The sequence below is a fragment of the Silene latifolia genome, chromosome 2 (genome assembly GCF_048544455.1).
Source record: "Silene latifolia isolate original U9 population chromosome 2, ASM4854445v1, whole genome shotgun sequence".
Taxonomy (NCBI): domain Eukaryota; kingdom Viridiplantae; phylum Streptophyta; class Magnoliopsida; order Caryophyllales; family Caryophyllaceae; genus Silene; species Silene latifolia.
This window is the reverse complement of record NC_133527.1, coordinates 191,598,738-191,610,665: the sequence shown is the minus strand read 5'-3', so window position 1 is coordinate 191,610,665 and position 11,928 is coordinate 191,598,738. Positions and strand designations below refer to the sequence as shown.

The following is an 11,928-nucleotide window of genomic DNA, read 5'->3' as shown; positions in this document are numbered from 1 at the left end:
GAATGAACAAACTGAATTACAAGCACCACCATAAGAAAACACAAAATATCCAGAAAACTAGATTTCATCCATCTTCTTAAAAAGATCCTAGCAACTGACCTGGCAAAAAAAACATGAAAAAAGTGACATTAAGTTACTTTAATAAATTTTCAAATAAAAAATAACATCTTTGTACATCAATCTATACAAAATAACCCTAAGGTTTTTCATATAACACATGCCCTATGTGTATCTACTCACTGGCAGATGCGTATCTAGAAAACAGAAGATGTGTATCCACTTTTATTTCAACTGCCCACCTTATTTTTTTCCCTCCTCTCCTTATCTAGAAAACAGGAGAATGAACAAACTAAGTTACAAACACCACCATAAGAAAACACAAAATATCAGAATCTCAACTCTACTTATTCTTGATGGAAATCCCGAGCTCGCCAGCGACAATGACAGTAGTAGCCATACCAATAAACATACCATGCTCAACAATACCAGGAAGCCTCAAAATAGCATCACTAGCTAAACTCAAATCACCCAAATCCGCTTTCAAATACAAATCAACAATATAATTCCCATTATCAGTAACATAAGGTTCTTCACCATTTTCACCCATTGTTCAAAGTTTAACAACACACCCTTTATCCTCAAACAAAATCCTCAACCTTTCGGCCGAAAATTTCCAACAAAATGGCACAACTTCAACAGGCATTGCTAAACGACTTCCACCTATATAATCCACCATCTTTGATTCATCAACTATAACAGACATATTTAGGGAGCATACAATTGGCTCTTTCAAGAAAAAATGAGCAAAAATCAGACAGTACAGAATGTAACCTAAAAAATAACAGGAGTATCATGAATTCAAGAAAGATTAGGACAAGTAAATAAAGATTAGTCAACATAAGCAAAGTCCTAAATACTTCCCCATGTAAAAAAAATAACTTACAGAACACGTAGTAACTAATCGGTTACAGAGATGTTGGATTGATTAATGTAAGCTCGCATTTAATCTATAAAAGTTAAAGCAGCATAGTCTCCAAATCAGACCAGATTTCCATTCTTCAACTACAAAATCTTAAGCCTATGACTCAAGTCATAACACTCCCCTCCTCTCTTGAGACTTTGTTTGTGCTCTTAAGCCAACACAGGTTCCTTTCACTTTGGGAGACCCAACCCTAACTATTAAACTTAAACCTATGACTCAAGTCATAACACTCCTGAAGAATATAGGAAGCACAATAAGCACACTCCTGAGGCAGCAGAGCGCATCTACACCCGTTGACAAAAATTTTGGAGTCTCAAAAACTACGTAGTCTTGATACACAGTAAAGAGGCATGTAACTGGTCTCACATACATATGTATCCAGCCGTTTAAGTAAATGCAACTATCACCCCTAGGGTCTTGAAAGATACACATGCCCTATGTGTATCTACACAGTAGCAGATGTGTATCTAGAAAACAGGATATGTGTATCTGCTTTTAATTCCCCCCCCCCCCCTCCCACAAAAGTCTTTCAGATAACATGCCATATGTGTATCTACACAGCAGCAGATGTGTATCTATAACACATAGATGTGTATCGACTGCAATCCCTTGAAGGTAAAACTATGATTTGTATCAACAACAACGTAGTCTTAGTACACAGCAAAATAGACGTGTAACTAGTCTCACAAAGATGTGTATCCAGCAGTTTAAATAAGTGTAACTATCGTCATAAAGCTGTGTAATTTACCTTCAGAGTATTTTTCTCCCATTTTAATAGTTTCAACAGAATTTCTCGACGATAACCAATGATATTCTGCAAAATAAAATGGCACAAATTTAGTTAGAAACAAGTGAAATGAAAGTTAAAAACAACATGTTGGCTAGGCATTACTGCTGCTGGTGAAGAATGATGCTCTCCATTAGTTATAGGTACCTCTAGGTTTTGAATGAGACAATCTCATTCAAAGTTATATGATTTCTTCCATAGGACACAAAGTTATATATGATTTTACCAAATTTTTCAATATAACAAAAATAGTTATTAAGTCCATTAAACTCACTTTGAAATAGTTCTTGTCCTCCTACAAATTATGATCTACTAATGCGCCTTCCAGAAACTTCATAACATATAGTCCGCAATCATAACTACACAAAAATACAGTGTGAGATTGAAAAAACTGCAATCTGTTATAGAGACAGCCTGCATTAGTAGATCAGAATTTATGAATTAAAGAAAACTTACATGTTTTCTTGCTGAGGTACATCCACAATAATAGGAGGAAAAAAGATAATGCTTTTTAGATATTTGTAACCATTGTGGTGGTCGAACTGATTTGAAACATGGAATACTTTTGAAAGACAAACAATCATCAAAATATTAATAGCTTTATTCAATCATAACTGATAATACCAAAAGCATAAAATATAACAAACACGAGTAAAGTCCATACAATATCCTCCACATAAGAAGTATAGTCCTCCATTTCATCTATATTTTTTGTATTTGGCTTGCATGAATCCAAAATATAGTTTTCCTGCTTCTTCAAGTCCGACACACAAGCTAACCAATGATTACCATTTTTGCCAATCGTAAAAAAAACCTACAAAGATAAAGAAAATCAAAAATGAATTGTCAAACACAAAAGTTTACTTCATTCCGAAAATGGCCACAAATACACCAAACAAAGTGGAGGTTACACGAACAATAGTCACTTCAATAAAAAAAATTAGGTTCGCAAAAACTCCATTAAAAAAAATTACCTTATCAATAGTTGCTCTATTTTTAGGCTTGTAGTGCATCTTTAGATGAGGACACCAGACAATGTTCCCATTCTTAGGACTTAATGAGGCTTAGCAAACTAGAAATTTTTTTAAAAAATGGGTTAGATATGGACTACTAAAACATCAGAAAGGTGCATTTTGAATCTCAAACAAAAAGCATATCTTAATTACCTACCTGCACAGTTGATGGCAAGTAGAGAATATCATTTCTATCATATGTGCACATCATACCATACATATCAAGCACCTACATATAAAGCATCATATTCTAAAAATGTGACACATACATCAGTATAAATATAAAAAATAAAAAATAAATATCTACATACTTACCAAATCCATTACCCAGTGACGATTTTGCAAACTTTGCATTGCTTTTCGGCACACTCCTATCCACTCAGTTTGCAAAAGAAACTCATTTAAACTACATATGAAAATAATTAGAACAAAGTGCATCAACATGGAGAATTGTACAAATATGTGATCAATTTAACAACTTACTCGACGTCTTTACCCCGCCTCATAACAACACCAAGGAGTTCTGTGTCTGTAAGTTGACGTTGACGTTGACATTGTGACTGTCTTTTATTTTGGAACTCTTGGTCAACTGCTTTAAACCTAGAAAATCAGTGTCAAATCAAACAATTAAATTTATCGCCAACTATTAAGTACTAAACACAAAGATGCAGCTTCTGATAAGTACAACTTCATTGAAATGTTTTATGCTTATATTTAATAAAGGAATAAAAGGATACCTCACATCCAAACATGAAGATCCAGCTTGTGATAAGACTTTATCCTTCAGTTGATTACCGTTGAAACAACAAATTTCAGAGCAAACTCTTGTAGCAAAAAGCTTAAGTTGATTGTGCTACAAAACAAATTGAAATATATGTTAACCACAACATGTATATAGACTTTGTCTTGAGTCGAGTTATGTTTTATTTTGAAGTGTATATAGCTAGCTAGATGAATGTATCTAGCAATTTAAAGCAATGCAACCAAACAAATAAACCCAATACTCTGAGTTTATACTATATGAATCACAACTTACATCATTTAGACCCAAAGGAAAACTCTTTCTAGTGCCTCTGTACTTTTCCAACAAACGCATGAGATAAATTCCGGAATCAACTCCATCACCCAAATTTGATTTCGGAATAAACTCCTCTGTCACTAGCCCCTTAACGTCTTCTATAGACGGAATCTTGTTTTGGACTAAGCAATTCATAACAAATTGTATCTATATTTAACAAATTAGTTTAACCAAACCAAATTAATAGGAAACCCAAAAACACACAATCAAAAAACGAATGATAAACAGATTAGCCCTCGTCACATACCGTAGGCTGAATCGTTGTTGCATAGTTGACAAATTTTGGCTTCATGACATGTAGAATTTCCAGCTTCATTGTTATGAAGTTAAAACAAAACACAAAAGGCGTCTCAGATATTATTGGAACAAATATCTGCAAATCCCATGTTTGCAAAAAAGAAAAATAAGTACCACATGATAAAAATAATAGGAAACTGGGCACAGTGATTAATAAATATTAATGAAAAAACCTAACGTGCACTAAAACCCAATATGCACTTACAAGATTTGCTCCTTCAAAATTGTGATCAATGCCGGCAGTATGAGTAGCAGTACGGGGATCCTGCTGATAACAAAAAAAAGAAAATTAGAAATGCAGTGAGTATGAATGCAGAAGAGATACACATGACTAATTCCAAGAATAACATGAGATAGTTATAGAAGTTACTTCATCATCTGTTTTCGGAAGATACACCCTATACGGTGAACTGGCAGCTCTGCATGTTTCACCTTTGTTCAAAATGAGACACCAAGCATATATGAGAGATATAGGTGATAGCTCATATTTTAGCGTCATTTTACTCATACTTTAACCTTTTATTCGACTCGATTTTGTGCCCTTCAATCGACTTAATAGCTCATTTATTTACTAATTTATAATAATTAGTCGTCTTAGTTATATTGAATAATTAGTCGGTTTTTATATAATATTAGTATTATTATTACTTTAATTAATATCATATGCAGATGAGACGGAAATTGAGGAGCAAGTCGGATTGAGACGAGTCAAGACGGGTCAAACAAATTGAAATACTCAGCGTAGTTGAGTTGAGCTGTTAAGCACATAAATTCCAAGGTCAACCTTTGCTTTGATTAACACCAATCAAACCAAAGTGCTAAATTTTCAACCTTCTGTTTCTTTTCGCAAAACCCATTACCAGCATTTAACAATGGCTTCATCACTTAACCATGGCCAAGCCATAAACACGACTCTCACTACAGTTGCTCTGAATTTACATCTCCCTCACTGCTTCTACCACTCGATTCTACACCATCTTCCCACCACCATAACAGCCACCATAGACAACCTTATCCGCTACCCACGACAACCGCCACAAACCCACTTTATCCTTTACCTCTGCCGCACCCACCAATTGGACAACCACCGGCATCAGTAGTGCCCAATTCGCATCACCACCGTCAAATTTACGCATGAAACTGAACTAATGAGAATGATGTTTCTCCATGCCGGCTTACTGGCAGCAGCTCCTTCAACCGGCTGGGAATACATCACAGATTCTGCGCTTTTTGTGAAGGTCTCGGTACCGGCATAATGACCGGCAGCCGGCCAACCGGCACGCAACTCCATTCCTCTTCAAATCTCGCACAAATCTTGCTCTCTACCGGTGGCCCTTCTGCCGGTGCACCGGCAACCCGCACACACCATATTAATTCTTCCCCTTTCTTTGATGGTCTCGCTACCGGTAACCTCGACGGCGGCCGGCGTGCCGGCAGGGCCCCCCTGCTTCCTCAATTGCCCTGTTTCAATCGTTGATATTGTTGTTTTTTGTTTTTCACGTTGATCTTGGGTGATTAGCAATAGGATTCACCTTACACATCACTTACTCACCATTACCTTAGAAATTAGACTAGAAATTAGTCTCTCTTACTCTCTCATTTTGTAATAAGAACCCTAGATCTAATTATTTCCCTTTTCCAAGTTTCAGAACCTTGTTAATTACTTTGTTAATCTTTCCCTAATTAGAACAAGTTCTTCAATAATTATACCATTATTAGTGTAGAAATTGGGTTGTAAGAAGATTGAAGGCATCTCCTTTCTTATTTTCAATCCAAGTTCCTTTCTTTGCTATTGAGTTGGTATAATTTCTCTTCTTAATTTCATTTGTTTACATTTTGTCTTTCTCTTAAGTTTTGTTTAGTTGTTTAAGTTAGAATTGCACCCTTTGTTGTTTGATTGTTGTTTATATCTCTCTTGTTCATCTTTTCTTTGTTCACCATTGTTGTTTGTATTCAAAGATTGAGTCTTTGATTTTTCCTTGTGCCAAAGATTGAATCTTTGAGTTTCTCGAGTTAAAGTTTGTGTCTTTTAGTTTAATCCTCATCAATTCTTAGATTTAATTGTCTTTCTTCCTAATTTGTGTTGGATTATTGAATGATTAGTAGTAGATTTATTCTTCCACCATGATTATGCTTAAAGAATCCATCTTTGTTGTTTCTTTTGTCTTTAGAAACATGATTAGTGAGTAGTCTTCTACTAGGACTCAGTTTGACCCGACATGAGTAATTTCACAAATTGATTCACATAAAGGCTAATTGTTGGGGGAGATTAGTGAGGGTAGTCTAGAGGATTGAATTGGTTTATGGGTCAATTGTGGGTAGTGTCGATTTGTAACCCTTGTCCACCAACGAAAGTTGGTTAGGTTGTGAATTGGATACCCGTAAATTGGTCTTTTCACTAACCTAGGTTGAGACCGAAAGGGAGAACCAAGGGAGGGTACCTCTAGGCTAGTGTTTGAAATCGACCTCCCAGAGGAGGAGTGGGATGACCCGGAATTCGATGGGGCTTAATGACCTTAGCCAATGTTAGTCTACCTTGGGAAAATGCATGTTTTTGGGGTAGCCGGGTGTTAAGCTAGAGATTCCGACCTTTGAACCCGAGATGGGGGTTGGTGGGTAGTGCTAGTGTCCTATTATGAGCCCGAGAGGGAGTTAGTAGGCGAATTAGAGCCATCTCCTCCTTACTTGTCTACCCGAATAATTAGCCTAGGAAATCGTGATGTGGAATTACGAATTGTTGTGGGAGAACCGAGTTCTAGGCCTTTTAATCATTTGATTTACAACTTAATCTTATCTTGCTAATCTTTCCTTCTCTTGTTAAATTGCATTTTATTTTGTCTAGTTTAGTTGTTATAATATTACCCTCACCTTTTTATTATCGACTTAGCTAAGCTTAAGGATTAGAATGATTAATACTCTTCCTAGCTCCTCGTGGTATTGACCCTCAATAGTGTACAACGACAATCGTGCACTTGCGAGGTTAAATTTGATAACCATCAATAGGGATTCTATCACCCGTCACTATTGTCTTCAAAGCTGCCCGACTAAGTTTGTGTTGCTCACTTTGGAATAAAATCTCACTGGATAAAACAGGTATACATAAAAGTTAGTAACACAAATTCATCAAATGAAAAACTAGTATGTAACACAAATTCATACACAATGTTAAAAAAATTCATACATTTCTTCAGATGAATCTGAAAATAAATATTCCAACACATCTTTTTCAAATTTATTCAAATTCTCAGCAACTAGAATACTTCTCTGAAGGAAAGGGGATCTGAAAAATTGTGTTTCAACTCTCTTTCTCTTAAGCATTGCTCTCTTAATGGGGGTTGGTTCTTTTGGTGGCAATGAAGAAAGGGGTTCAACAACAAGTGGTTCTACAACTTCAATTCCGTCTCCAAGATCTACAACCTTTTCACATAACTTTTTATACTCATCTCTTTGTGATTGTGATTTTGAACTAAGTAATGTAAATGAAGGTGGGGTAAAATCCGTATCCAATGAAAGGGAAGGAGGTGTAAACTTTGGAGGAGAGGGGTGATTAAACCGTGGAGACCGGCGAACAAATGATGACGATTTTGCTTTTTTCTCAAAATTTAGTGGCTCAAACTCTTGCGACTCAGAGTCCAAAATAATAGGAGAAGCTGACTTTGCCTTGGTGTTGACGACAATAGGATCGGAAGCCATTACACGAGTTTCTTTTTCCTTAACATTACTTGTCTGATTTGCTGGCTGTTTTCCCAAAGCAATATCTAATTTAACAAAAGCTGCCCACAACTCTTCCTCACTTTCAAATTTCAGTTTCCCAAACTTAGTAAGTGGATCCTGCTCCTCACTATCATCTTCATTACAAACAGCACCATTCACTTTCTCAGCTCCATCATCTTTCACTTTCTCAGCTCCTTTCTCTTTCACATTGTTACCTCCCTTCTCTTTCACTTTATCAGCTTCCTTCTCTTCCACTTTCTCAGGCTTTTCAACTTTGTTTCCAGGAATATTCAATCCCTCTGTTGTAGGATCTGATGAATAACGACAATCACTTAAAGCAGACGCCATTTGAGCCATCTGTTGTACAATCTTACACACTGGATAATTCATTTTAGCTTCTGCCATCGACTTTGAGAAGCTAGAATAAGCAAGAGCAAGAATGTTTGCATCTTCTGCCAATTTCTTTACAGAAAAAATACTGCTCTGTTTACTGTCCTTCGCAACTGTCTCAGTAGACTTTTGATCCTCATTAAACGTCAGGTTGTCAGTAACCTTCAGATCCTCAGTACTCTCTGTTTGTCGAATGGAAGCCTCAGACATATCTGATTGTGTTGAAATACTGAAAGTTACTTCTTGAACTGTACCCTTGACAATACGACATAGAACACCTCCAGTACCAAAACCGTCCTTCATCTCCTCCTTAAGCCTAGATTTAATCCTTTCCTTCGTCCATGAATCTATTGTTGGGAAAACTTGAGGAACTGAAAAGTAACTAAAGGATACTCTATCAAGATAGATAAACACGAACACTATGATAGGCCCTGCAAAGTTATCATTTTCAGAACTTTTCCAATTTTTAACAACTTCAATAAACTGTTGTCGAGTGAATTTACACCAGTTTAGTGATGAGACAGCTGAAATATCTTGCAGACACTTCAACACACGCAAGCTGGCACAAGTTCCTTTTACGCCCATTAAAAATTACGAGACGATGAATACAATAAAATTTCTTTTAAACTCTTCCCCGCCATCTCTTTGGCTTATAAGTAGCAGTAGTATGTCCTTAACATCAACCTTTGTGGGATCTTTATTATTGAATTGTGTCAACCATCTACTCTTTAACTCAATGAAATCAACACTCCTATCTGTTGAGGAAGCTATCGTGACATCATTTGCACCCATTGGAATACCAAGTGATAAATGAACATCTTCATCCGTTATTTGAAGTTGCCCTTTCATATAAGAGCATGACGATGTGTTGAATCTGGTAACAAGCCAATGAGCAAGAGCACCTGGAACCATATCTGTCGGGAGATTAAGAAGGCCACCAAAACCCATGTCCTTTATATCGCCCACTTGTTTTGCACTCAAATTGCTGTTGATAAATGTCAACAACATTTTAGGTGACATCCGCGTTCTCAAATAACACTGCCCAAAATCATCATCTTCTTTCCTATTCTTTTTAACAACTTTCTTGGAAGGACTTCTCTAAGTAACAACATTCTGGTTTTGTTTGCTTGTACTTGCACCACCATCATATATCATCAACTTATCCATTTGTAACCTAAAAGAATAATTAAACCATTTGATTAAAAGATTGCAAGGTGACATTTATAAAACAACTTGGTAATGGTGGGAATAAGTAACACAATTAAAGCACTGACAAATTATGAAAACAAACACAATTACTAAACTTTACAAAATCTCATTCAAAATGTCAACAAGCACCCAACCCAAAATCCTAATTTATACAGAAAATTAAAAAATAGTGTACTTAGTGTCCTAGATGTAAGTACCTACCTACTGTGAAGTGTGTATCTACGTGATAAGAGGATTGTATACTAGAACAAATTCAAGTGCATCTAAAGTAAATAAGGATATGTATCTAGCTATTAAAGCAGGTGCGTCTATCGAGCTATGTATATAACCAACGGATACATAAATCAATTTGTGTATCCGGTAGAAAGACCATGTGTATTCAGTAAGTGACAGATGTGTATCTATGGTAACAAATACCACGTGTTGTGACACAACACATAAAAACAGTAAATATACTGTTGCTAACAGATACATGAATCGATTCATGAATCAATTCATGTATCTACCAAACCATGCACATAATATTGCTAACAGATACATGAATCGATTTGCGTAACCAGTAAAAGAAACATGTGTATGCTGTAGGTAATAAATGTGTACCTAGGGTCAAAAATATAGCTATGAACACAGCTTAAATGAGCGGCACAGTCAGCAAAACCCTCATCAATACAACCACCATAATTTTTCAAATAAGTGCAGAGCCTTATTGCTAGTGGATACGTGAATCAATTCGTGTATCCAGTGAAAGGAGCATGTGTATTCAGTGAATGATAAATATGTATCTATAGTAACAAGACCTAAAATGGAATCCTAATTGTAGACGTAGCCAAAAACGTGACATTCTACTGAATTCTGACCCAACACAACTAAGAATGAAAACCAAAAAAATTTACTCATGGACAGAGGGATTGTACATCAGCATGAAAACCAATGTCTCCAACTCTCAAAGAGCCAAAGGTGGATCCTATGGTCTATTTGTATCGAGGTGGTTTTCGAATGACTAAATGAAATACAATGTTGAGAACGACATAAGTACACTGTTCGCAAAAGGGCATATAATCGTGTTGAAAGCAAAAAAAAGCTTGTATAAACAAATCCAAGTTAAACATGGAAACGCAAAACAACAACCATTATCAACCAGCTTCTCTAAGTAAAAAATACACCTCACACCCAGGAGAAGTTTGCTATAGAAAGCTAGCAAAGACCATGTGTACCGAGCTACTAAAGCAGGTGCATCTAGCTACTAAAACAGGTGCATCTATCGAGCTATGTATATAACCAGCGAATACATAAATCAATTTGTGTATCCGCTAGAAAGACCATGTGTATTCAGTAAGTGACAAATGTGTACCTATGGTGGGACATGCATAGACTATTGTGTATCCTGTAGAAGAAGCATGTGTATGCTGTAGGTAAGCGATGTGTATCTAGAGTGAAAAATACAGCTATATGAACACAACACCAACTGAACATCACAGTCACCAGAACCTTGACCAGGACGACCACCAATCAATGGTATGAAATTTCAAACAAAAAATGAAGTAAAAGCAATAAAAACATTAATTATGTACATTTGAGCTTCAATAAACAACATTTGAAACTTAATAAAGATCAAAAATCAAATTAGAATTAAGGTGACACAAAATATAACATCAATTTCTAAAATTAGGGTTACGAAAAAGGGGGAAAACGTACAACAATTAACGAAGATAGAGATCTCGTCGAAGTCGGAAGCCAATGGGAGATCAAGTCGACTTCGCCATGGCCGTCGTCGTCGGAGACCGTCGTCGTTGTTGAGTAGAAAGCGGTCCTCATTGCTATTATTGTGATTGTGAGTGACAGTCGTGTGAAACAAGGACAAACAGTGAGGGAAATTTTTAGTTCGTACGGTTCGTAACTTAATTTGGTTCGTACAGGATCCTAATTATCTCTCTCTCTCTCTCTCTCTCTCTCTATATATATATATATATATATATATATATATATATATATATATATATATATATATATATATATATATAGATTCGGAATCAATGAGAACTGTGAGAACCACTATTCTACACACGTTAAGATAGTCAGCATTTACTTTTCATAACCGTCGCACACCCCCAAACCCTCCAGTTCCATTCATTTTTACATTTTCCCTTTCTCACTCATCTCGCTTTCTCTCTCTTCCATCGATCATCGTCTCCGATCACCACACTTCTACATTCTACCTTATTCGTCTTTACGCTTCATATTTTTCGGCACTTTTTAAATGTGCTTCTGAAGTTATGGTTTAAGTCATTCATCACTATCATTTTCGTCCCTCTAATTCGCTGAAACCGCCATTAAAGAGTTTCATTCCTCCAAATTAAGGTAATCTGCTTTTCAAATTAATGACGATTGTATTATTCTAATTTCTTAATGCATGTTAATTTCCCTAAGATTCATCAATTTGTGTCCATATTTTAACCCT

The 11,928-nt window shown here is 36.0% G+C and overlaps 1 protein-coding gene across 1 annotated transcript in view; it reads right to left on the bottom strand.

The window, feature by feature from the left end:
• The window catches only part of LOC141644049 (putative transmembrane ascorbate ferrireductase 4), a 150,835-nt gene that overhangs the window by 51,015 nt on the left and 87,892 nt on the right, over positions 1-11,928 (bottom strand). The window lies entirely within an intron of this gene.